The following is a 27711-nucleotide window of genomic DNA, read 5'->3' as shown; positions in this document are numbered from 1 at the left end:
CCCTCTTTATGTTTGTGAACTTTATAGTCTATACATTTAGAGTGATGTGATAATCAAACACTCTAGAACAGACCTGGGCATTGTACGGCCCGCGGGCCGCATCCGGCCCTTTGCGCATCCCTGTCCGGCCCGCGTGAGGCCAATCATAAATTACAAAATAAATTTCAAAAAGTATCTATGTCAAGTGTGCAATACAATGGTGCTGCTTTTGTTTTGAAAAGCGTTATTTGTATTACTTCCGTGTGGACGTATGCGCGTGTGCGATTGTGAGTGAATTGAACGGCGCAATCACAAATTACAAAATAAAGTTTAAAAACATCTATGTCGTGCGCGCAATACAACTGTGCTGCTTTTATTTTGAAATGTGTTATTTATGCCGTATGTCCGGGGGGGAACCTGTGAGTGAATGTGCATAGAGACAAGTGATGAGACGCTAAAAAAAGAAAAGTTGATGAGGAATGGCGTGTTTTCAACAAGACATGGACTGGCAAGTATTTATTTACATAAATTAATGGTAAAGCCGTGTGCTTAATTTGTGGTACACAGCTTGCTGTGTTTAAAGAATATCATTTTATTCGCCACTACACGAAGAAACACGAGGGAAAATACCGGAATGTGTCTGATGAAGCGCGCGCAATGGAGGCCGATGCGTTGATGGTAAAACTGCAAACCCAACAAGGACTTTTTGCCATATTTCACACCCCCAGAGATGCAGCCGTCAGGACAAGTTTCGTCATTTCTCACAAAAGCGCCAGAAAAAGTAAGGCGTTTTCTGACGGAGATTTTATTAAGGAGTGCTTATTGGACTTTGTTGCGCTGATAATGCCCGGAGACATGGACTGTTTTTCGCTAACTTTGGATGAGATCTGTGATGTACGTGACACCGCCCAGCTGCTCTTCTTCTTACGTGGGATAACTGCAGACTTTCAAATCACGGAGTAGCTGGCAGCCATGCAGTCAATTAAAGAGACAACCACAGGTAATGACTTGTTCACATAGGTAAATGCGTGTTTGGTCATGTTAGGACTGAAATGGGACAAGCTGGCAGGTGTGACAATCCAATCCACTTTATTTATATAGCACATTTAAACAACAAAATGTTTCCAAAGTGCTGCACAACAATATTAAAAACAATATTCAAATATTATCCTTAGCTCCACCAATGACTGAATAAAAAGAAAAAACAATTACATATAAAACCAATATAAAAAACAATATAAAATAAATATGATTAAAAACTATTTTTAACAACAGATGGTTGTCCAAATCTGATGGGGAAAAATGTTGGATAATGCAGGATAAAGTGACCATCAAAAGCAATCTGCTTTTGTATAAAGTTAAGTTAGGTTAAAATATTATTATTATTATTAATTATTATTATTATTATCATCATTATTATTTATCTTACGGTATATCAAAAATAATATTGAGCGAAATTTAATTGAAATATTGTCGTGTGGCCCTCCAGCAGTGCTCGGGTTGCTTATGCGGCCCCCGGTGAAAATTAATTGCCCACCCCTGCTCTAGAAGTCTAAAATGAAAGATTATATAGGAGAATTGACAGAGTGTGTGTACCTTCAGTGCTGAATGATGAGCAGAGGCAGAGTTTGGAGTGTCTTCTTTAGCTTGCTTTCCATGTTTATGTGGTCACTGTCCACTCTGTCCAGGAACTTGAAAATGTTTTTGTGCCATTTGCCGTTTGACGGCCACTATCATGGAAGCGGGTGACCCCACTGTAGAAATAACCTGAATGTCTTCTAGCACATACGCTGCAATGGCTCTATCAATGTAGTCCTGGCTAGGTCCCTCCGTTAAAATCCTTAGGTGAAGTGTGTCTCTCTTTACTAGCTTCGTCGAAGTGTGTTGCTTTTGTAGGTGTTTCAGCAGATTTGAATTGCTGTTTTGGGCAGTAGATAGGATCTTTGATCCAAGACACAACTTACATTTAACTAAAATGTTATTTTCTTTGTGCTTGACAAAAGAAACGTAGTGAGAATATCTCCATGTTCACTGTAAATGAACTGCTTCGGCTTCGCCATGATGTCTTGTTAGTAAACAGAGACACGCCCTCCCGCCCCACACTTACACACAAACACAGCATGCGGCGCGCCTCTTCTCTTCCTTGTACAAGAGGAAGATTCAGAAGGACGACACCGCAACTCTCCAATAAAACACACTCAGATCTTCTCAGTTTCTAGCCTATACTACATAAAAATAACGTAAAATAATGCAGTAACGCATCATGTAGTAACGGTAAATGAGTTACTGAATATAAAAAATAACGCGTTAGACTACTTGTTACCGCCGAAAACAACGCCGTTACACTAACACGTAACGCGTTAGTCCCAACACTGGTCATATCTACACTAATGGTATGTTAGAATGTGTTATCTTGGTATTATTGTGGTGTGAAGGGCTTATTAATGCAGCCCAATAAATGTTTATGATTTTTACAGTCATGCAGCCGTGGACAAGGCTAATATTGATTACTATTGCGAACATTTTATAAGAGGTGTGATGTTTTATCGGCAAAAAAAATGTAAGTGAAATATGACAGTCTTTATTGATTCTATGGAATGAACAATAACTGAAGGATGGATGGACAAAGCACGTCGTTTTGAATGCGATACTATATCAACCCTTGAAGGAGACCTATGATGTTGTTACAACTTCCGATATGCATATTAAACAATGCCAAAGCGTGTTCTTGCACGCAGTTTTGAATGTCTCTGCAAGCTGTTTTGCAGACTTTTTTAAACAGTGGACCAATTTTGACGTCACAGATTGATGGACATACTTACAGTGCATCCGGAAAGTATTCACAGCGCTTCACTTTTTTCCACTTTTTTTTTTGTGTTACAGCCTTATTCCAAAATGGGGGGGAAAAAATCATGTTTGTGCTTAAAACAGGGTGCAGGATTTCCAGGGCAAGGATGAGGAAGTGGTATGTCTTTGTGGGGTGAGAGTGTAGGCGAGCTCGTAGTACGGGAGTGTTGCCTTTTGTAAAAGACAAACTGGACATTTGTTTGAGCCTCCATTCTTGGAACATTACAGTGTGTCTGTGTCTGTTGCTTCCGTTGACATTTGTGAACGCTTGGAAGTAAAATATTGTACAAGGAAGAAACATAAATGTCAGTGGCTTTGCTGCATTTTTGCTGCCAAACGTGTCCTTAACATCTTTAAATCTTTAGGTACTTGTGTGTTTTAACATCCTAATACCATAGTGTAGAATTGGTAAATATCGTGTAGTGATTTTATTTTGAAAAAACCCATACGTGTTTCGAAATTGCTCGCTCTGGTGAGCTCATGACTTGTTCAGTCTGTCGTGGAATAAAGATACTGTATCCTCCACAAGAGAGATAGTGAAACAATGTCTCGGTTGGATGCAGGGATAAAGAATTATTGGAATTGGTCCTGGTTAGGTAAAGAAGTCGACGGATGCCCGCTTTCGGAATTCCTTTTCATGCACAAAGATCCGGGAAAAGTGATCAACTATGGTGGCAAAAGTTAGTTGTCGTGGCGAAGTTGGTAGAGTGGCCGTGCCAGCAATCGGAGGGTTGCTGGTTACTGGGGTTCAATCCCCACCTTCTACCATCCTAGTCACGTCCGTTGTGTCCTTGGGCAAGACACTTCACCCTTGTTCCTGATGGGTGCTGGTTAGCTCCTTGCATGGCAGCTCCCGCCATCAGTGTGTGAATGTGTGTGTGAATGGGTGAATGTGGAAATACTGTCAAAGCGCTTTGAGAACCTTGAAGGTAGAAAAGCGCTATACAAGTATAACCCATTTATCATTTATTTATAATCATTTTCATAAGTTATTACTCTTAGTTAGTAATCCATCCATCCATTTTCTACCGCTTGATATGGCATATTGCTGTTGACCAGTAGATGTCATGTCTCATGATTTTAATCATGATTGACAATGCTAACTTGTACGAGATCTAGTGCTGGAAACAAACTTGTAGCAGATGCCATGAATGCAATCTTGGCTTCGGTTCTCCAGCCTCGATGACTCGATGACCGCTTCTGATATGATTATGGACTTTGATGAGACTTAACTAGTAACTCAAGTAAATTAATTAACTTTGAATTTGAAGAACATAATTAATTTGTATTGTATTGTTCTATTATGGCTCCTTTGAAAATTATTATTTGTGTAATTGTTAGGGGCCGGCATGTTGAAGCCTATCTATATTATTTATTTATTAATTTTTTGGACAATGGTAAATCAAACAATGCCAATGATGATGTTGATTAATTATTGAATGTTTTAGATGAATTATGATTGACTCTGATTGTTTTCAGCTGCTCACGGTCCTCCTCCTGGTGAGAGCTTCCTCCTCCTATGATTAAGGAAAGAGGACAGCTGGGTGTCTATCATGTTGAAGGAGTGACGAGTGAGACAGTTTATCTACCGCTAAATACGTGTTATTTTGATTATTCTGAAGTCAATCATATTTTTGTTTGTGAAAAAAAGGTATGATCGTTTGGAATCTAGAAATATCTCCGCGAGTGCTTATTAAGTATTTAGTGAGTCATAGACCTCTTCCTCAGGACTACTCTGCTATCTTTATTTTATTTTTTTTCGAACTTTTTTGAACTTTAGTAAGTGACTCACTAGTTCAACAAAATATTAGTTTTAGAATTACAATATTTGCCATCATAACTGTCATTATTCTAAAATGTATTTGGAACTTCAAATTGATCGTTTCATACATGGAAACACTAGCCTGAGGGCTATTTTCTTAAAATTGCATTTTTTACAGAATGTAGGAAATGCCTTCCAAAGCATCTTAAAAATGGTCAAATCCCTTCAACTTCCAGGGGCGGAGCACCAAAAGGGCCAACTGGCCCACAGCTGACATTTTTCAATTCCTCTTTTTTTTTTTTCCTCACTTGTATCCCTGCAGTATATTGCACAGCAGAGCAGAACCAAAAATAATGTAATTGCTCATTTAGCATTAATACTGCAGATGAGTTTATTGTAAACAGTACGGAAAAGTGCAATGTGAATGAGTAGCAACATGTTAAAGTGCATGCAGAGCCAGATAAAGCTGCTGGATGCTGACTACTCATAATACAGTACAACACCTAATGCCATTTTGCGGCGTTATCAAAAACTCCACAGCAGGGCGTCGCCTAAAGCCACAGCTGTTAATGGCAATATTTTTGATGGGGAGGAAGTAGAGACCTGTGGAGCACTCAGCGGTTTTGAGCCTATCTCAGCTACAATCGGGCGGAAGGCGGGGTACACCCTGGACAAGTCGCCACCTCATCGCAGGTTAATTAGCACATTTACAGTGAAATATTATGCTAATATGGAAACCATGACATTTTTGATTGTCTTTTTTTTTATTAGCACATTTACAGTGAAATATTATGCTAATATGGAAACCATGACATTTTTGATTGTCTTTTCTTTTTATTAGCACATTTACAGTGAAATATTATGCTAATATGGAAACCATGACATTTTTGATTGTCTTTTTTCCTAAAATGGGCATTGAAAAACTGATGTACCTCAGCATATATTGGGTTAAATGCAGTAACACTACTAATGCTGTACTACTTGCAGTACACTACAGGCTCCAAAGTTTGTATATACTATTTGTGATCGACTCATGCAAGATTGTGCAGGACAATACTGAAGTGCTGACTTTCATGCTGCCCCACTTACCTTGAGAACTCAAGCACATAAAGAACTATAATTTTTCACAGCGTTCAATAACAGGCTGTAGATGTCAAAGGTCAAAACGGCTGCAATTATAATAGCGTTGCTCAATTTAATGCTCAAGTATGCTTTATTTCATAGACTTGCAATAATACAGTACTATGACCTCTGCAGTCTGAGCAGGATCTGGCTCTGTGTCATGCTCACCGTCCTTGCACCTGCACCATCAGTATGCAGTCCAGCTCGCACACGCATGAATAGTTAACAGCGCCAGTGGTAATTATCGGAGTGGGGATTAGGGCGAACAGAAAGAAAAATATCCATTCATCCATCCATTTTCTACCGCTTGTCCCTCTCGGGGTCCCGGGTGGAGGGGTGTTGGAGCCTATACCAGCTGCACTCGGACGGAAGGCGAGGTACACCCTGGACAATTCGCCACCTCATTGCAGGGCCAACACAGATAGACAACATTCAAACTCACTTTCACACACTAGGGCAGGGGTCGGCAACCCAAATGTTGAAAGAACCTTGCTTGCTTGCTGACTCCTCTTCTTGTTAGAAGATAGGGGTCCATCGTCCCTAAGAATGATGTGCTCTGTAGTGACTGTACAAGCCAATACGAGCTTTGAAGTTTCTGCCGCATATGGGACAGAATCAGACCAGGTGGCAATATACATTTTGGCATGACTCTTCTTTCCAGTCTCCTCCTCCTTTTTTCAAGTATCATAGATATTCTTTTCTCCTTATACTTTGTCACTCCTTCACTGACTGCAACTCTCCATGTCATTCTGTCTTTTGCTAGGTCTTCCCAGTATGTAGTATCTATTTCACATTGTTTCAATGTCTTCTTTAAAGGCCTACTGAAACCCACTACTACCAACCACGCAGTCTGATAGTTTATATATCAAGGATGAAATCTTAACATTGCAACACATGCCAATACGGCCGGGTTAGATTAGTAAAGTGCAATTTTAAATTTCCCGCGAAATATCCTGCTGAAAACGTCTAGGTATGATGACGTTTGCGCGTGATGTCACGGATTGTAGCGGACATTTTGGGACACCATTGTCGCCAGCTATTAAGTTGTCTGTTTTCATCGCAAAATTCCACAGTATTCTGGACATTTGTGTTGGTGAATCTTTTGCAATTTGTTTAATGAACAATGGAGATAGCAAAGAAGAAAGCTGTAGGTGGGAAGCGGTGTATTAGCGGCCGGCTGCAGCAACACAAACACGTAGCCGGTGTTTCATTGTTTACATTCCCGAACGATGACAGTCAAGCTTTACCATTGGCCTGTGGAGAACTGGGACAACAGAGACTCTTACCAGGAGGACTTTGAGTTGGATACGCATGCTTGTAGAGATGGGACAACAGACACTCTTACCAGGAGGACTTTGAGTTGGATACGCGGTACCGTGAGTACGCAGCTGCGGCTTCCAAACATTTGATCGCTTGCCCGTACGTGCGTGCCGCTATGTGCATGTCACGTACGTAACTTTGGGGAAATATATGTGCTGTATGAACTTTGGGGAGGTGATCGGTACTTTGGGCTGTGGGATTGAGTGTGTTGTGCGGGTGTTTGATTTGTATTGGCGGGTTATATGGACGGGAGGGGGGAGGTGTTTGTTATGCGGATTAATTTGTGGCATATTAAATATAAGCCTGGTTATGTTGTGGCTAATAGAGTATATATATGTCTTGTATTTATTTACTGTTTTAGTCATTCCCAGTTGAATATCAGGTCCCACCCGCCTCTCACAGCATCTTCCCTATCTGAATCGCTTCCACTGCCCTCTAGTCCTTCACTCTCACTTTCCTCATCTCCGAATCTTTCATCCTCGCTCAAATTAATGAGGAAATCGTCGCTTTCTCGGTCCGAATCGCTCTCGCTGCTTGTGGCCATGATTGTAAACAATGTGCAGATGTGAGGAGCTCCACAACCTGTGACGTCACGCTACTTCCGGTACAGGCAAGGCTTTTTTATCAGCGACCAAAAGGTGCGAACTTTATCGTCGATGTTCTCTACTAAATACTTTCAGCAAAAATATGGCAATATCGCGAAATGATCAAGTATGACACATAGAATGGACCTGCTATCCATGTTTAAATAAGAAAATCTCATTTCAGTAGGCCTTTAAGCAATCCTTGTAGCGTTTTCTCTGCCCACCAACATTTCTTTTCCCTTCATTTAGCTGACAGTACAACATCTGTTTTGGCAGTCTTTCGTCATTCATCCGTACGACATGCCCTGTCCATCGTAGTTGGTATTTAACAATTGTACTCTCTACACTGGGAAGCATGGCCTGTGTAAGTACACTGATGTTTATATTAGCTATATTAGTCTTCTATCAAAATGACTATGTGTCGCAGGCTGACGCAAATCTTTGTTGATAGAAATGTATTCTACACATTTTTACAACATTAGAAACCATTAGTAAATCAGAGGCTACTCAGAGGTTGAGATAACTCCTGGAAATGACTGGCTTTTATTAGCCAAAGGTGTAGATGTGTGTGTCCAAGTTAAAGGAAACGGAAGGCTGTCTTCTTGTAATAGATTTATTACAATCTTTGGCAAGCTAGGTGATGTTTGCTATGGTCTGGAACAACATGGCACACAACTATCAAAAATGCAGCCAATATTACATACAGATAATGTGTCATGAGACATGACAAACTAAATTATATACAAAGAGGATACAAGTAAGGGATATTAAACGAGCTCAAATATACCTACAAATGAGGCATAATGATGCAATATGTACATACAGCTAGCCTAAATAGCATGTTAGCATTGATTAGCTTGCAGTCAAGCACTGACCAAATATGCCTGATTAACACACCAGCAAATCAATAACATCAACAAAGCGCCCCTTTGTGCATTCACACACAGTATAAAACATTTGGTGGACAAAATGAGACAAAGAAGTAGTGGAAGATTTGACATGTAAACAAACTGTTGCGTCACAGTCCACACTGTGGTGAGTTCAAGAACTGCCGAAATTAGTAGGACAAAACGATGTTCACCAAATACTCTCATCATTGAAGCATACACACAAACATATTAAACAGTGGGCTTTCTAACAATTGGGAAGGTTTGTGTCATGTTTGTCCTCAAACAAAAAACATACTAAAACAAAAAATGTATTTTTCTCCCCCATCTTTTTCCAGGGAGCCACTAGGGCGGCGCTAAAGAGCCGCGGGTTGCTGACCCTCGCACTAGGGCCACCTTCTCAAATATTATTTAAAACAACAGCGGGCGTCAGTTGTGTGTGTGTTTTTTGTGTTTAGGCTTCTTCCGTCAACTGTCACTTTATTCCTTTTATTGTCCTAATAGCTCTAATTAGATCACCACTTAAGTGTCGAAGATTTGTGATTCTTGTGAAGCCCTGATGTGGCAATAGGTTGCTTTGTCTTGCATCATCAACGCACTTCTTTACGCCAAGAGAGCATTGGATGGATCGGACATGTGGCACGGATTATTTTTCCGGAATTTCCTTGCAAATGTCCCGGGATTTACTCTATCATCCAGATGAGCAATGAAAAATTCAGAGCAGTCGTCGGTAAATTGAGTAATGCATCTATTACTTCTAGCGAATTGATCCACCGTTAATTCATTGCGACTCCACAGGCGCACTCTTTAATCTCGCTCTTGGAGCTGATAAAATAGTTCGCTTTGTAGCATACACACACACACACACACACACACACACACACACACACACACACACACACACACACACACACACACTAGGCTGGAAAAGTAATCCTTTTTATCTGACTCAGCTCATTAAGAAAAAGTGTAAAGTCTGATAAATAAAATAAAAAAAAATCAATTTCTTTAACAATTTTATTTGGTTGTTTCATTTAGATTAAATAGAGTTTAAAAGTCCAGCAAGAATGGCAAATCCTGTTAGATACATGACCATCTTCATTTTGTCATCTTTAATGGATGTGAGTGGACAGATTTTTTTTTTCTTCCGAATTACCTTATGCACTCGTTTTTATGTAACCATTCAAACTAATAAAGATTAATTAAAGGCGACCTATGAGGATTTTCATCTACATTTAAAACACTTCCCAGTGGTCTAGATAAGGGGTTCTTAACCTTTTTTACATAGGAGCCCAAGTCTACCACTACAGATGGGCAGAGGGCCCATTCAAATATTATTACAATTCAATAATTATAATTCAATAGTTATATCTAACCTACAAACCCCGTTTCCATATGAGTTGGGAAATTGTGTTATAAGTGTAAATATAAATGGAATACAATGATTTGCAAATCCTTTTCAACCCATATTCAATTGAATGCACTACAAAGACAAGATATTTGATGTTCAAACTCATAAACTTTTTTTTTTTTTTGCAAATAATAATTAACTTAGAATTTCATGGCTGCAACACGTGACAAAGTAGTTGGGAAAGGGCATGTTCACCACTGTGTTACATGACCTTTCCTTTTAACAACACTCAGTAAACGTTTGGGAACTGAGGAGACACATTTTTTAAGCTTCTCAGGTGGAATTCTTTCCCATTCTTGCTTGATGTACAGCTTAAGTTGTTCAACAGTCCGGGGGTCTCCGTTGTGGTATTTTAGGCTTCATAATGCGCCACACATTTTCAATGGGAGACAGGTCTGGACTACAGGCAGGCCAGTCTAGTACCCGCACTCTTTTACTATGAAGCCACGTTGATGTAACACGTGGCTTGGCATTGTCTTGCTGAAATAAGCAGGGGCGTCCATAGTAACGTTGCTTGGATGGCACCATATGTTGCTCCAAAACCTGTATGTACCTTTCAGCATTAATGGCGCCTTCACAGATGTGTAAGTTACCCATGTCTTGGGCACTAATACACCCCCATACCATCACAGATGCTGGCTTTTCAACTTTGCGCCTATAACAATCCGGATGGTTCTTTTCCTCTTTGGTCCGGAGGACACGACGTCCACAGTTTCCAAAAACAATTTGAAATGTGGACTCGTCAGACCACAGAACACTTTTCCACTTTGTATCAGTCCATCTTAGATGAGCTCAGGCCCAGCGAAGCCGACGGCGTTTCTGGGTGTTGTTGATAAACGGTTTTCGCCTTGCATAGGAGAGTTTTAACTTGCACTTACAGATGTAGCGACCAACTGTAGTTACTGACAGTGGGTTTTTGAAGTGTTCCTGAGCCCATGTGGTGATATCCTTTACACACTGATGTCACTTGTTGATGCAGTACAGCCTGAGGGATCGAAGGTCACGGGCTTAGCTGCTTTTGTGCAGTGATTTCTCCAGATTCTCTGAACCCTTTGATGATATTACGGAGCGTAGATGGTGAAATCCCTAAATTCCTTGCAATAGCTGGTTGAGAAAGGTTTTTCTTAAACTGTTCAACAATTTGCTCACGCATTTGTTGACAAAGTGGTGACCCTCGCCCCATCCTTGTTTGTGAATGACTGAGCATTTCATGGAATCTACTTTTACACCCAATCATGGCACCCACCTGTTCCCAATTTGCCGGTTCACCTGTGGGATGTTCCAAATAAGTGTTTGATGAGCATTCCTCAACTTTATCAGTATTTATTGCCACATTTCCCAACTTCTTTGTCACATGTTGCTGACATCAAATTCTAAAGTTAATGATTATTTGCACAAAAAAAAAATGTTTATCAGTTTGAACATCAAATATGTTGTCTTTGTAGCATATTCAACTAAATATGGGTTGAAAATGATTTGCAAATCATTGTATTCCGTTTATATTTACATCTAACACAATTTCCCAACTCATATAGAAACGGGGTTTGTACTTGCAGTTTACAACTTTGTCAAATGAAATGAAAATATTATTATTATATAAAGATTATTATTTAATTAATACATAAACCTTAGGCTTAGGTCAGGCTGATTATAAAAAATAAGTACAAATCAAATATACTCCATAAGAAGGGACTCATAAATTAACAAAACTGTCGATTAAATTAAAGTGCAAAATTGCAGCTTCACCACTTTAGCCATATTTTTTGGGCTTAAGAAACTTTTCTATGACTTTAGCGCCAGATTTCTTCTCTATGTTTGATATTGTCATTACTGCCACAAGTGGTGGAAAAGTGTATTATAACTGAGTACCGCTGCGGCACATACGTACCACAGCTGGGAAACAGATATTTTTGGGCATCCCTCTCGGATACCAAAAAACACTGCTATGTATTACATATGCTTTGTTGTAAAATTTGCGTACATTTTACTCCACGGTGACTTTAATAACCCGTTATTTTGAGTCTGTCTGCCTGCGTTCTCAGATTGCAAATGAAACTATGCCCTACCCTCTATTGAGTACCATAATTTATCTTTGATAATGTACACTTTTTAGTATGTCTTGAGGTTGACACTTTTTTTTTTCCCAGACACATTTGAATATAAACTTTATAAACATGATATAGATTCACCTGGTCACCACACTCGCCAATGGATTCAGTGCTGCATAGAAATGCAGCATTTTTAGTCACTGCATGTTGCACGTCGGTGTTATTCACATACCAAGATAAGATCAAATCTATATTAAATACAAATAATTTATTCTACCTTTTTGTGTTACCTCATAGCCTGGCTGACAGCTTTACTTAATAAATTTAAACAAGAACATCCACCTAGTTCTGATGCCACTGCTTGTGACGTCATCCCCCACTGACCCACCTGACAGTTGGTACATGTAGGCCACGCCCCCTTTTTTACATCATCCTCCACTGACTCCCTTGATCAAGTGAGCATTTAAGCCACGCCCCCTTTAGATGTCACTTATCATTACTACTGTTGTCTCCAAACATTCGTGTGTATTAAGTAGGGTGTATACGTATAACATTTCTAGGCTGGTGATCCCGAAGTACAGCTGGGTTCTTATTTGCTAAAATTCGGCATGCAATTTTTTATTTTGAAATGGCCTCGTGGGGCCAGAATAAAAAAACCTCCCCAGGCCGAATCTGGTCCGCAGGCTGGGACTTTGATACCCAAGAAACACGTCAATAATGAATAAAGCAAAACATGTTCTAGACCCAAAATCACTTCATATTCTCTACTGCTCACGTGTGTTACCATATCTGAGTTATTGTGTAGAAATATGGGGAAACAAGTACAAATGTGTGCTTCATTCACTAACGGTGTTACAAAAAAGATCAATTAGAATAATACATAATGCTGGATATAGAGAACATACAAACCCTTTATTGAATCAAAATTATTGAAATTCAATGATTTACATTAGATTAGACTACATAGTACTTTATTAATCCCCGAGGGGAAATTAGATTTTCAGCACAAACCCGTTCAAGACAAACAAACAGTGTACAGGGTTACAGAACAGGAACGCGGATGGGTCACCACAAGGCGCCCCACAAAAGATGGGAAAAAGGTCAACGCTGGGGGAGGATGAGTAAAAAAATACAATCTAGACTAGGCTCCTTAGGGGGCCCAGTCTGAAGTGGGAATAACACCTCCATAGCAAAGCACATATACATATTACAACATAAATCTCAAGACTTGCAACAGAGGGGAGGGAGTGGGGGCTTCGGTGGCAGGCTGCAGCTCTTCAGGCTCTGCCCATCCGTCCATCACCCCTAAGGGATTCGCGTCAAGGTGCATTTGCAAACAGCTAAAATGATGTACAAAGCAAACTATAACCTGCTACCCAAGAATGTACAACAATTAATCTCAACAAAAGAGGAGAAATATACAGTAACCTTAGAGGAAAATATAATTTAAAACATTTGTATACAACACTTAAAACCTTAAAAATATCCGTATGTGGAATTAAATTATGGAACAAATTAACCAAAGAAATCAAACAGAGCACCAATATGATTCACTTTAAGAGACTGTTCAAACTACAAGTGTTCACAAAGTACACAGAACAAGAATTATGATGAACATCTTGAACGCTATTTATTTGTTATTTATTCACTGTTCTGCTACAGAGAAGAAGGAAATGGGATAAAATTGGTATGGTATGAAAAGGGGTACGATTAAATAAGCTCAGCTTCTTCCTACTCCTTTTCGGACGTGCTGTAATGAAACAACTGGAAATATGTGATGCATTATATTGTATCGTATGCATGTTCGAAATAAACTGAACTGAACTGAACTGTTGCCCTAAAATAAAAATGTTCTCATCACTGCAATCCGAGTCAACGCTACTGCGTACTGATATTTCCTCTCTTCAAGTTTCTGTACTCGTGACGTCTTGAAAAAGCCATTAGGGAAGGCAATGACAAGACTGCAGTGCTAAAGAGAGAATGTGAGAGAGCGAGCTACAAGGCAAAGACTGTGCAATCAAGCTACAATAGCGGCCGTGAGTTTAGAGGAAAAGGTGCGTAGAGATGGTTCACGTTGATGGATAGCCGCGGGAAAGCGCAGGCAGGACATTTAAAGTGGCAGATGAGCTGACGACGTGTCAGGACTGAAGCGGAGGTAAAGCCTCCACGGATGGCCGAGGAGCAGTCAGTGTGATGGGCAGGCGGAGTGACGCTAAACACAACCTCTGTCTTGGAAAGACGGTATGACAACTGAGAACAGATGCTCTCCCTTCTACACCGCGCTTGTCCGTTTGAATTCTCATCTCCGTCGCGTTGGATCTCATTCAAGTATATCCCACGACGGCATTTTCAAGTCACAAAAAGACCTTTTTTAGCCACAAGGTAACAGGAGCAAATGCTTAAAAGGACACCGTTATTGAAGCGCGTGTCTTGCTGGAGATCATCACTGCCAAAAATCTCTAGATTCGTCGGGTCTCCTGCTGGCCTCATCAGCAAGGTCCAGGACCCCCACTGCCCACTCCCGCTATGGAGGCTACCTGTTCAGACTCTCTATTAGCCTTTGCACACCACCTGAGTGCTCATTGTTATCATCTTTAGATTATCTGTTGTAGTTGTTTTCAAAGGTCCAATATTATATTTGTTTTCAACAAATAAGTCTCAGAGTTCACAGCATAGTGCATTGGAAGTGCCAAAGTGTAGCCTTCATGCTGGATTTTAGATGGTTTTAAAAGGGCTTTTAGTAAGTCCAAAAGGGAACACACAGTTTTGTGTCTCAACTTAGAGTGCTCCTACTTAGTTGTTTTAAGGCAGGGGTGTCAAACGTACGGCCCGAGGGCAGGATCAGGCCCGCAAACAGGTTTTATCCGGCCCGCGGGATGAGTTTGCCAAGTATAAAAATGAGCTGAAATTTTTAAGTGAAAGAAACAGCTGTTCTAAATGTGTCCACTAGATGTCGCAATAGCAATTCTTTATATCTTTGTTAGTACACCTGAAAATGAGTAAACTAAATGAATAACATCCTGTAATTTGATTTTGATATTTTTTTATCTTGATGGATTGAAAATAAACACTGTTGCGTTCCAGACCAGATGTTCCTCCAAGGGAATTTAAGTTACTGGTCAATCCCAAGTTCTTTTGATGACATATAAGCTGAGTTGAATTATCACCAGAACAGAATAGGTATTTTGTAATTTATTTTCAAAGCTTTGAAGAGACCAGCCTAGGGCAACACATTCAAATTGCGCAGCCAAGTTGATCTGAAAAACTCACGGAAGTGCTGTGTTCTTCAATATGTCCCTCGCCCCCACCCTCCAGAACGAATACACATGTCTATTGTTCTCCTTAGCTAGAGACAGAATGCGATAACAAATAAAAAGGAGTATTGCTACTCCCTGCATTCCGAGTCCAAGGTAGTCCACAGTGTACCATCGGTCATGAGATTAAGAAAAAATAGAAAGAACACAAGATGGAACACTAGCTATTTCAAACATGACTATAGAAAGAAATAACTCTTAAATATGGATATATGTAGATATCTATCTCCATCAACACCAATGAGCTGTCTGACGAACATTATCACATCATTTATTCAGAAAGTATAAATACAGACAAATAAAGATAGAATACTATAACGGCAACATGTAAGTGTAACAAAAAAACATTATTATTTGTACATTTTCAGAATGTGCTTGTTCTATTTTTAAACAGAAAAAAACAATCTGAAGGTGTCTTTATTTTTAAGTTATCGTGCCGTGATTTTACCTGTCTGGCCCACTTGGGGGTAGATTTTTCTCCATGTGGCCCCCGATCTAAAATGAGTTTGACACCCCTGTTTTAAGGTAAGAGCTGTTTCTCACCGAGTTGTTATGCTTTAAGTTGCAAGCAAAAAGTTGAGTTACAAGCATCCCCGCCATTAGTTGGCGTAGCAAATGTCACAGTCAATCCAGTAATATTCGACCAAAACATCTGGTCTTACTTGCTCGCTTCGGCTTATAGCTAGATATTGATTGTTTTCCAACCATGAGAAGGAAGGAAGTGGGTGTGAAGACAATGCTGAGAAGAAGTGGAGGATATTTATATTTATATTCATAAACGTGGATGCATATGCAAAAGTGCAATATATTTATGTGTACAGTAATCTATTTATTTATATCTGCACCTTATTGCTCTTTTTTTCCTGCACTACAACAAGCTAATGCAACAAAAGTTTGTTCTTATCTATAATGTAAAGTTCAAATTTGAATGACAATAAAAGGAAGTCTCAGTCTTATTGAATTAAAGAAATAAATCTTTTTTTTTTTTAAACCACAGCTGAGCGTGTTTTACTGAAGCAAATTGAGTCTAACAACAGCTGAGATTGTTAAAGTGATGTCTAAATCGCGGACATTTATTAATGAAAATGTGGAAAAGCTGCTGATGGTGTCTCTGACGGAGAAGCAGCTGGAAGGAGATACTGTGGAAGTCTCTACAAAATAAATCCTGTACGTTATTATTGCATTACTTGATAAAACTACCGTAGTTGTTAGTAGTACGTTCTATTGTATTGTTTTTATACAATATTATTTTTTACAAGTTTGTTTAAAAGGCATGTTGCATGTTAAAATGCTGCTGTTTCGTAGGGGCCAAGCAGAGCTCAAATTAAGATAGTAAGTTGAGGTACTGCTGTACACTGCACTTAGGTAGTAAAATATATCACATACAACAACGTAACATTAAGAAGTAGGACTGGAGGATACAGAATTAGCAACTTTAGCCTAACTATGTGAGCTACATTGTTGACATTACACCCACTTTTTAACAGCAACATCATAGGCAGAGCTTTATTTTAAGGTGTGTAGCAGAGCCTTTTTTGTGTTTGTTTATATATATATATATATATATATATATATATATATATATATATATATATATATATATATATATATATATATATATATATATATATATATATATATATATATATATATGTATATGTATTTTTTTTTAAAAAAATTTACGAACTTGTGAGCATATAACTGGGACGTATGGGTTTTGTCTATCAGGGGAAGGTTTTTCATTCACAACATTATTAAAAGCTGCAACTGCAAATGCAACGACAATAAATAGTAGCCGTGGTAGTTCTTTCCTTGAGTTTATGGTGGACACCAGGGAACTTGGCAATGAGCCTGATTGTGATCTGACCCCAATAACTAATTAGCAGATGAAGCTCTTCTGTCAAGTGTGTAATAAAAATGGGTGGCAAAAGATAATGGATACTGAGAGAGATTGATGAAGTGGTGTGGAGAGGATTTAATCAAAGGTAAGATCAAGGAATAGCATGGCTAGCTTTTAGTTATTTATTCAGTTAGCCGCAGAGTCTTCTATAGTTTGAAGGTGTGTGGTCTAAAAAAAAACAAAGAAGAGAGGTCTCTGAATAGGATGTGGCTGTAGGCAACCTCCTGAAAGCTTCCATCTGCAGGGCCGCCCCTCCCTATACGCAGATCACGCGCTGTGCTTAGGGTCCGCTTTTAATATGACTTCCCTGCAAATGTATTCCCAGCCCCTTATCAATCAATCAAAGTTTACTTATATAGCCCTAAATCCCGAGTGTCTCAAAGGGCTGCCCAAGCCACAACAACATCCTCAGCTCAGATCCCACGTTAGGGCAAGGAAAAACTCAACCCAATGGGATGACGATGAGAAACCTTGGAGCGGACCGCAGATGTGGGGACCCCCTTACTGGTTAGTCACTAATAACAATATACACAGTACAGGCCAAACGTTTGGACACACCTTCTCATTTCAATGCGTTTTCTTTATTTTCATGACTATTTACATTGTAGATTGTCACCGAAGGCATCGCCTGTGAAGTGAAAACCCTTTCAGGTGACTACCTCTTGAAGCTCATCGAGAGAATGCCAAGAGTGTGCAAAACAGTAATCAGAGCAAAGGGTGGCTATTTTGAAGAAACTAGAATACAAAACATGTTTTCAGTTATTTCACCTTTTTTCATTAAGTACATAACTCCACATGTGTTCATTCATAGTTTTGATGCCTTCAGTGACAATCTACAATGTAAATAGTCATGAAAATAAAGAAAACACATTGAATGAGAAGCTGTGTCAAAACTTATGGCTTGTACTGTATATATTTAATAATATATATATATATATATATATATATATATATATATATATATATATATATATATATATATATATATATATATATATATATACTACCGTTCAAAAGTTTGGGGTCACATTGAAATGTCCTTATTATTGAAGGAAAAGCACTGTACTTTTCAATGAAGATAACTTTAAACTAGTCTTAACTTTAAAGAAATACACTCTATACATTGCTAATGTGGTAAATGACTATTCTAGCTGCAAATGTCTGGTTTTTGGTGCAATATCTACATAGGTGTATAGATGCCCATTTCCAGCAACTATCACTCCAGTGTTCTAATGGTACAATGTGTTTGCTCATTGGCCCAGAAGGCTAATTGATGATTAGAAAACCCTTGTGCAATCATGTTCACACATCTGAAAACAGTTTAGCTTGTTACAGAAGCTACAAAACTGACCTTCCTTTGAGCAGATTGAGTTTCTGGAGCATCACATTTGTGGGGTGAATTAAACACTCAAAATGGCCAGAAAAAGAGAACTTTCATCTGAAACTCGACAATCTATTCTTGTTCTTAGAAATGAAGGCTATTCCACAAAATTGTTTGGGTGACCTCAAATTTTTGAACGGTAGTGTATATATATACATATATAATATATAAGAATATAATATATATATATATATATATATATATATATATATATATATATATATATATATATATATATATATATATATATATATATATATATATATATATATATATATATATATATATTCCCCCGCATAATTGCATTATCCCCGGTGCTATGCTGGTAAACAATCATACTGGGATCGAATCCTGGCCGCTGGTGTGTCAGAAAGATATGCACTATTTCCTACAAATGGATTTTAGTCCAAAACTTGCATCAAATTAAATTCAAGTTTGATTGAAGAAGTCTAACAATTATTTTACTAAAGTGTAAAAAAAAAAGGTTGTAATGGAAGGGAAGGCCACAAAATAAAACCCTGCTTAGGGCCCTGTCCAGCAGGTTTGTCTACCTATAAGTGTGCTTTAAATTATATACAAAATTGTTGTTATAGTTGATTAAAAAGCAGTTGTCCTTACCGCTATTACAACAGTGGTTGTGTTGCTGCTGTGTTGTGCAACGTAGTCGTTAGGGCTGGTTGATTGTACTTTCCTTGACGTCCTATTTGTTCTCAAGCACACTGCGGCTTTCCACAGCCATACCACTCAGGTTCAAAGCAGCTTTTAAGCCATTTGATTGTCGTTTTTTGGCAATTACCGCAGCTTTGTCAAGGGCAAGGAGCGAGGAGGAGGAGGAGGAGGAAGACAAATGTTGAGACGCTGGCTCTGGCTGCTTGACGGAAAAAGCATGAAGAGTTTTGAGAGCTTTCGCAAACTAAAGAGGAATGATTGACAGGCCAAAATGAAGAGGTTGTGAACAAATGTGCTGGAGTGGGGAGAGGTAGGATGTGGCAAGAGGGGAAAGTTCCAGGGAGTACAAATAGGGTATTTTTATCACTCACACAAGGATGTGACAGCCTTGTTTGGACTAGTAATAGCTGAATACTCCTGAGTGGATTTTATGCACTCAAGTTACTTGATTCTTTATTGTTGTAAGCTCAAACGCAAACTGTTAGGGACATTCATTATATTGTATTTTACAGCTTGAGAAATTTGAAGAAAGTCATGTTTTTTAATTATCGAAAAAAAAAATAATAATAATAATTAAATATGCTCCAGAAAGTCAGGAAAAGGGAGGACCTGAAATGTATAAGATTATCTGCTTGTATTTTAAAAAACATTTTCCTCCAATTTGAAGCTAAAATGACATAGTAATGAGATGCTAAATTGCATTTGCAGTATGTTACGTGCATGTAGGGATGGGTACTGTTCACATTTGAACCGATACGGTACCAATTCCTGGTAACTAGGAATCGATACCGGTACTCACCAGTACCAATTGTCGGTACTTTTGTGTGTGTTAGTAAACATTAATTGTTTTGGTAATAAAAATCTAATTTTTTAAATTACAATATTTAAAAATGAGCTGATTCTGAGAACTGCTGTCCAGTTGTTATATCCTGTTTTATATCATCATATTATCGTTTGCAGGTATGACATTAAGTTGCAAGTCCAGTCCATGTCCAGTAGTTGTTTTTTTTTTGTGCCCTAAAAATTGTTAATACTGTAATTACTGTACTTATTACACACCAGCTGTTTGATTGTAACATGCGTCTTAAATGTAGTTTTCATTAACAAATGTGTAGGTGTTGAAGTCGGCATGTAAAATCGTGAATGCTGGTGGCTGGTCAAAAGAAAAGCCAATGTATATCAAAAAGTTAAAGTTAAAATACCACTGATAGTCACACACACACACTAGGTGTGGTGAAATTACCCTCTGCTACTAAGAATGAACACATGTGGAGTTATGTACATAACTCCACATGTGTTCATTCTTAGTTTTGATGCCTTCAGTGACAATCTATGTAAATGTAAATGTAAATAGTCACGAAAATAAAGAATACGCATTGAATGAAAAGGTGTGTCCAAACTTTTTGCAACAAGCTTGCACATTTTTGGAAAAGTGGAGCCTTGCTTGACTTACACTGGAGCTTCTTTTAAATCAAACCCTTTGTTGGCATTTCAAATTGCAACATTACTTCGATCGCCAAAGTGATGTCACAATCCGTTGGGTTGTACGTGAGTCGGTGCCCGGTAGGACTGGTGGTATTTGGTCTGTGTCAAGAAAAAGTACCCGATTTGGTACCCATCCCTACGTGCACGCTAGGGCAACAGATGGCGCTGCTGTAAACGATTAACCATGGAGCTTTGTCAGATCAACACAAGCTTTTGCCAGTATTTTAAAACAAATATTTTGGTTAAAAAGTCCACACTAACGGCGTGTTGAGGAAAAACTCCATTTGCAGTATGTCTTGTGCATGCCAAGGCAACCCCCAACAGTCAGGCTTCCTCACCCAAATACAAACCCTGTTTCCATATGAGTTGGGAAATTGTGTTAGATGTAAATATAAACGGAATACAATGATTTGCAAATCCTTTTCAACCCATATTCAATTGAATATGCTACAAAGACAAGATATTTGATGTTCAAACTCATAAACTTTTTTTTTTTTTTTGCAAATAATAATTAACTTAGAATTTCATGGCTGCAACACGTGCCAAAATAGTTGGGAAAGGGCATGTTCACCACTGTGTTACATGGCCTTTCCTTTTAACAACACTCAGTAAACGTTTGGGAACTGAGGAGACACATTTTTTAAGCTTCTCAGGTGGAATTCTTTCCCATTCTTGCTTGATGTACAGCTTAAGTTGTTCAACAGTCCGGGGGTCTCCCTTGTGGTATTTTAGGCTTCATAATGCGCCACACATTTTCAATGGGAGACAGGTCTGGACTACAGGCAGGCCAGTCTAGTACCCGCACTCTTTTACTATGAAGCCACGTTGATGTAACACGTAGCTTGGCAATGTCTTGCTGAAATAAGCAGGGGCGTCCATGGTAACGTTGCTTGGATGGCAACATATGTTGCTCCAAAACCTGTATGTACCTTTCAGCATTAATGGCGCCTTCACAGAAGTGTAAGTTACCCATGTCTTGGGCACTAATACACCCCCATACCATCACAGATGCTGGCTTTTCAACTTTGCGCCTATAACAATCCGGATGGTTCTTTTCCTCTTTGGTACTGAGGACACGACTTCCACAGTTTCCAAAAACAATTTGAAATGTGGACTCGTCAGACCATAGAACACTTTTCCACTTCGTATCAGTCCATCTTAGATGAGCTCAGGCCCAGCGAAGCCGACGGCGTTTCTGGGTGTTGTTGATAAACGGTTTTCGCCTTGCATAGGAGAGTTTTAACTTGCACTTACAGATGTAGCGACCAACTGTAGTTACTGACAGTGGGTTTTTGAAGTGTTCCCGAGCCCATGTGGTGATATCCTTTACACACTGATGTCGCTTGTTGATGCAGTACAGCCTGAGGGATCGAAGGTCACAGGCTTAGCTGCTTACGTGCAGTGATTTCTCCAGATTCTCTGAACCCTTTGATGATATTACGGAGCGTAGATGGTGAAATCCCTAAATTCCTTGCAATAGCTGGTTGAGAAAGGTTTTTCTTAAACTGTTCAACAATTTGCTCACACATTTGTTGACAAAGTGGTGACCCTCGCCCCATCCTTGTTTGTGAATGACTGAGCATTTCATGGAATCTACTTTTATACCCAATCATGGCACCCACCTGTTCCCAATTGGCCTGTTCACCTGTGGGATGTTCCAAATAAGTGTTTGATGAGCATTCCTCAACTTTATCAGTATTTATTGCCACCTTTCCCAACTTCTTTGTCACGTGTTGCTGGCATCAAATTCTAAAGTTAATGATTATTTGCAAAAAAAAAATGTTTATCAGTTTGAACATCAAATATGTTGTCTTTGTAGCATATTCAACTGAATATGGGTTGAAAATGATTTGCAAATCATTGTATTCCGTTTATATTTACATCTAACACAATTTCCCAACTCATATGGAAACGGGGTTTGTAAAACTGTACATTAAATTGCATTAAACAGTCCGCCATGTGCATGCCAGGGCAACAGACGGCACTATAACCCTAAATCGTGAAGCAGGACTTTTTAAACAAACCATAGTCACTACACGTCAGGTGTTGCTATGTTATATGATAGATGTTATACAGTCTGTCATAGGAAGGGCTGTGGAGTAATTGCACTTAAGAGGCCTTGCAGTCTTGGGGCTGTAGGCCTCAATGCCGAGTGTGAAGAGTAAAGAATAAAGAGCATAATAAAGAATAAGAGCGGGAAGATGACGGATCATAAAAGAAGAGACGAGGGAGAAAGGTGGCTTAAAGGCGAACCACGTAATGAGTGAGACAAAATAGAATGGCACCGGCAATAAGAGAGAGAGCTCCTCAGAGAGCAGTGTTATCATTGCCGACATCTATCACCACCCTCATTATTCTGTGTGCACATGCATTGTGTATGCGTGTACATGTGTGGGACAAAAATCAACTCCTATCTCGTCGGCCCACATAGTTTTTATTATCGGATGTCACCGGGTTTTAAAGGCTCATAATGTTATGACATTATCGTGTGGAAGCATCGATGACACCGGTGTAAGTCGATGCCAGGTAATGTTATCTTGGTTTTGTCTGCCTGCACATGTTCATGTGGTGCACGCTGATTATTTTGCTCCTCAACCGCTGCTCACAGGAGAATATTTTCTCAAAACACGCGGCCATAATGTGTTGTCCGCACGATTACCTTTCCGACAAATACGTCACATGTCGGCGCTGTTATTAAAGTCCACAAGTTGGATGGACTTGAAATCTCTTGCACGGTCCAATGTGCTCAACAAAACACCTACGGTGACTCTAGGGCAGTGTTTTTCAACCTTTTTTGCGTTGACAAAATGCGGAGGCACACCACCAGCAGAAATCATTAAAAAATGAAACTCAGTTGACAGTAAAAAGTCGTCGTCGCAATTGTTGGATATGACTTTAAACCATAACCAACCATGCATCGATATAGCTCTTGTCTCAAAGTAGGTGTACTGTCACCACCTGTCACATCACCCCCTGACTTATTTGGACTTTTTTGCTGTTTTCCTGTGTGTAGTGTTTTAGTTCTTGTCTTGCACTTCTATTTTGGTGGCTTTTTCTCTTTTTTTTGGTATTTTCCTGTAGCAGTTTCATGTCTCCCTTTGAGCGATATTTCCCGCAGCTACTTTGTTTTAGCAATCAAGAATATTTCAGTTGTTTTTATCCTTCTTTGTGAGGACATTGTTGATTCTCACGTCATGTTCGGATGTACATTGTGGACGCCGTCTTTGCTCCACAGTAAGTTTTTGCTGTCGTCCAGCATTCTATTTTAGTTTCGTTCTGCAAAGATTTCTCTAACTTTCATTGCCTTTTCTTAAGGGCACTCACCTTTTGTTTATTTTTGGTTTAAGCATTAGATACCTTTTTACCTTCAGACTGCCTCCCGCTGTTCCCGACATCTACAAAGCAATTAGCTACCTGCTGCCACCTACTGATATGGAAGAGTATTACACGGTTACTCTGCCGAGCTCTAGACAGCACTGACACTCAACAACAACAACACATCATTTGCAGACTATAATTACTGGTTTGCAAAAAATATTTATAACCCAAATAGGTGAAATTAGATAATCTCCCACGGCACACCAGACTGTATCTCACGGCACACTATTGTGCCGCGGCACAGTGGTTGAAAAACACTGCTCTAGGGCAGGGGTGTCAAACGTACGGCCCGAGGGCCGGATCAGGCCCGCGAACAGGTTTTATCCGGCCCGCAGGATGAGTTTGCTAGTATAAAAATGACCCTGATATTTTTTAATGAAAGACACTGCTTTTCTAAATGTGTCCACTGGATGTCGCAATACCAATTCTTTGTAGATGATGGTACATATGCACAAAATAAACCACATGGTGTTAGTACATCAGTCGAGGAAAATGATCAAAGTACATAAATAACATACTGTAATTTGATTTCGATATTATTTTTTATCTTGATGTATTGAAAATTAACACCAATGAACTGATGAACATTATCACATTTATTTAGAAAATATAAATAATGACAAATAAAATATATATACTATTAACCGCAACAGGTAATTGTCAAAAAACAACAACATTATGATTTGTACAATTTCAGAATGTGCTTGTTCGATTTTTAAACAAAGAAAACAAACTGAAGTTGTCTTTATTTTTAAGTTATCGTGCCGTGATTTGACCAGTCCGGCCCTCTTGGGAGTAGATTTTTCTCCATGTGGCCCCCGATCTAAAATGAGTTTGACACTCCTTCTCTAGGGGTTTGAGCCGCAATTTGAAAATATGAAGAAAAAAATGCCTAATCTTGCTCTAATTTAAGCAAGATTAGTTTAAAAACATGCCGACAATCAACCCAAGATGTTTTTTGCAGGGACAGAGGCAAGACCAATGGTTTGTTGCATTTACCTCGGAAGTTGGAAGTCGGAGCTGGGAATGACGTCATGGCCAAGTTGTGAGCGTTGTAGTCACCAGGTCAAAAATCAAGATGGCCACATCCACAAAAGCCATTCTTGCGCTTGCCTTATCTCAATATCAACAACTTATGGAAAAATATGCGCTCCTTCTGCAACCATCAGACATGGCAGTTGAAGAGGAAACATTGTTCTACATTGCTTTTGCTAGCAATGTAGAACGTATAAAACACATGAAGAAAATTCAATAAATAAAAACACATTTACACTACAGTAACATTACTGTATATTTATATTCAACAATACAATGTATAGCACCCCCGCGACCCTCAGAGGGACAAGTGGTAGAAAATGGATGCATAGAATACAATGTACTGTATATCGCCAATGTAGTGCGAAAAAAAATAGTCAGACATGCTAATAACGGATATTACAGAACCTTCTATTATAGTTTACACTCAGAGCAGCCATCTTTGAACCCAACTCGGAAATGCGACCTCAGGGGGCGTTCTGTGTGGAGACTTTCCACTACGAACTCGGAAAATCCCACTAACACAAAGCTAAAATGTGGCTGTTTTAATATTTGAACATTTATTGATGACCTACATTGTAGTGGTTTTACAAAGTGACCCTCGCATTCTTCAAGTTTTCAGTATGCGGGCCTTTGCTGTAAAAAACATGGCTTTAAATACAAAATAATGATCCATCTCCTTAGTTCTCTGAAAATGTCCCTATACCCTAGAACAGTGTTTTTCAACCTTTTTTGAGCCAAGGCGCATTTTTTTCATTGAAAAAATCCGGAGGCACACCACCAGCAGAAATCATTAAAAAATTAAACTCAGTAGACAATAAAAAGTCGTTGTCGTAATTGTTGGATATGACTTTAAACCATAACCAACCATGCATCACTATAGCTCTTGTCTCAAAGTAGGTGTACTGTCACCACCTGTCACATCATCAGACTTATTTTGAGTTTTTTGCTGTTTTCCTGTGTGTAGTGCTTTAGTTCTTGTCTTGCGCTCCTATTTTGGTGGCTTTTCGTGTTGCAGTTTCATGTCTTCCTTTGAGCGCTATTCCCCGCACCTGCTTTCTTTTAGCATTCAAGAATATTTAAGTTGTTGCTATCTTTTTTTGTGTGGACATTGTTGATTGTCATGTCATGTACGGATGTACTTTGTGGACGCCGTCTCTGCTCCACAGGCTGCAAGTCTTTGCTGTCGTCCAGCATTCTGTTTTTGTTTACTTTGTAGCCAGTTCCGTTTTAGTTTCGTTCCGCATAGCCTTCCCTAAGCTTAAAGGCCTTTTCTTAGGGGCACTCACCTTTTGTTTATTTTTGGTTTAAGCATTAGATACCTTTTCACCTGCACGTTGCCTCCCACTGTCGCCTGCATATTGTGATCATGACAATTAGCTACCTGCTGCTACCTACTGATATGGAAGAGAGCTCTAGACAGCACTGACACTCAACAATGGCACATTATTTGTGGATTATAATTACTGGTTTGCAAAAAATATTTTTAACCCAAATAGATGAAATTAGATAATCTCCCACAGCACACCAGACTGTATGCTCGCGGCACAGTAGTTGAAAAACACTGCCCTAGAAAGCAGGAGGTAAAAAAAATATTTATTCTTTAAACAGAGCAAAGTTAGCTTTGCATGTTTTTGAAAAATGTTTTGAAATGTTTTTCTCAATCTGCATTGACTCTTGAAGGCCTCTCAGTGCTGATCAATTAATTTTTTGCTAAGGACCCACATAGAGTTGCAAATCCTATTAGGGTTGACAGGCTACTCAATTCTCATACAGTGTTATGTGTTGGAACAAAACTTTGACAGGAAGTATTTTTGCCACCGACACCTTCAGCGTAATTGCAGCAGCCTATTTTTCCACTTTTTTCACTGATATTTGACAAGGCATTCATTGTTTAAAAAAAAAAAGTAATTTATTTGCTGTTCGGCAACCAACCCCAGGGCCATAACCACCCTGAACAGACTTCCCCATTGACCCTCATAACTGCCTTCTCTTCGGTGCAATAACCCATTCCACCAACCACCCTGTTTCATGTAGATATTCATGTACATATTCATTTCACCCTCTGTATAGAGTGTACACTTGTTTTATCGCACTGTATGGAATGGCCTCAATCTCGTTACCCTGCGTAATGACAATAAAGCTGATTCTGATTCTGATTCTGAACTCAGGCTGACATTTATCCATTGACATATGCATTTGTTTTATAACAATTACTTGCATCTTAAATGAGTGTTGGTCCTCCAGCCAGCTATGAACTTGCACGGAATGCTTCAATCAAGAAGCTATCGCCTCTTTACTTCGCTTATCAACACCTAGAGTAGGCGGCTTTAAAATAGTTTGGCAAAGATGTGCTCTATACATGTAAAATAATTTTTGCCTCACTTTCTCGCAACATACTTTTTTGAGCAAGCTTGGCCTAATTAGTGCTTCTTTAGTGTATCGTTAGGTCTTTTAGGGTACAGATGAAGTACACAGAAAGCTGTCAGCTACACAAGAAGGACTAAGGATGGCTAAATTGGACGCACTTGACAGATTTTAAACCTCAGTTGATGGCGTTCGAGCCTCCCGAGGAAGAAGATGGAGGAG

At 39.2% G+C, this 27711-nt stretch overlaps 1 protein-coding gene across 9 annotated transcripts in view; it reads left to right on the top strand.

Moving 5' to 3' along the window:
* The window catches only part of pcdh15b (protocadherin-related 15b), a 315473-nt gene that overhangs the window by 215804 nt on the left and 71958 nt on the right, over positions 1–27711 (top strand). The gene's annotated exons all lie outside the window — the stretch shown is intronic.

This window comes from Entelurus aequoreus, linkage group LG08 (genome assembly GCF_033978785.1).
Source record: "Entelurus aequoreus isolate RoL-2023_Sb linkage group LG08, RoL_Eaeq_v1.1, whole genome shotgun sequence".
Lineage (NCBI taxonomy): Eukaryota > Metazoa > Chordata > Actinopteri > Syngnathiformes > Syngnathidae > Entelurus > Entelurus aequoreus.
Note: the sequence above shows the minus strand (reverse complement) of the source record. Positions and strands in the feature narration are given on the sequence as shown.